The sequence below is a fragment of the Myotis davidii genome, unplaced genomic scaffold (assembly GCF_000327345.1).
Source record: "Myotis davidii unplaced genomic scaffold, ASM32734v1 scaffold238, whole genome shotgun sequence".
NCBI lineage: Eukaryota > Metazoa > Chordata > Mammalia > Chiroptera > Vespertilionidae > Myotis > Myotis davidii.
Window position 1 is genome coordinate 4,840,670 of NW_006293779.1, and position 1,092 is coordinate 4,841,761.

A 1,092-nucleotide genomic window follows, 5' to 3' on the forward strand; every position below is an offset into this window, starting at 1 on the left:
GAGCCTCAAAGCCACCTCCTCCCGGCCCCTCTCCCGGCGCGGCGTCTATTTTGGGCACCGCATTATTTCCTGCTGTGATTTTCAGCTTCTAATTCGGGCTCTGAGGTAAGCCGTGACATCCGCTGCCTCCCCTCCCGCCCGGCCCAGCGCTGCGCTGGGGGCTTCGGGGATCATCAGCCACAGCCCCCGCTAAGGTTTCCAGGAGGAGGGGCTCTGCGCCCTGGGCAGGGTGAGAGTCTAGCTAGAATATATTTCTAGGAAGATTTAGAAAAAATGGCAGGGACTGGGCATAATTTACACCGTCGTGTCCAGATCCACCGAGGGGACTGTAGATGCTAACAAGTCAGTGGTTCTCTCCTTTGGACAAGGCCCCTGGGAGAGTCTGATGAAGGATGTGCACCCTCTCCCCAGAAAGTACCCATGTGCACCCCTTCCCCCCAAATGCACACAGAGATACAGCAATTCTGCTTATCATGTCAGGGTTGTGCTTGGGACCCCAGGGGAGAGGACCCCATGTGAAACGCCCAGCGCCAAGGCCCCTAGAATCCCACAGATGGCCTCCTCCAGCCAGTTTCCTCCGGATCAGATTCCGTGCTCCTCTCCCTCCTCCCTCCCTGGGATCAGCCTCATTCTGTCTAATCCATGCGTCTTTGTGCAAGGACCTCACCCCCAAATGGGTAAAACGGGAAGTTCAATGGTAAGTGCTTACGTGGTGCAGGTGGGCGTGCCCCTGAGTCCGGCCTGCCTGGTGTCGACAAGGACGCGCGGACTCCAGTTCAACACCCAGAGCGTCAGGTCCTTGGTCTCCGGAGCCTCCATTTCACTGGCACAACGGGGCTCGGTTACAAAGCCGAAGTTCAGCTTCCCCGCTCGGGACTGAGCAGCGGTGCAAGCTGCGGCTCCTTCACAGGTGTGTCTGTGTCAGGGAAAGGACCGTTCGTTTCCTTTGAATCACTCACACCTGGTCTGTTCCCCCTCAGAGTGGGCAGCTCTCCATAGGTTTTGGTTTTTGTTTTTAATCCAGATCGGTAAAATAGGGAACAGTCCAAAATAAAGCGATGTCAGATGACACATCTCTAGAATGATGAGAAG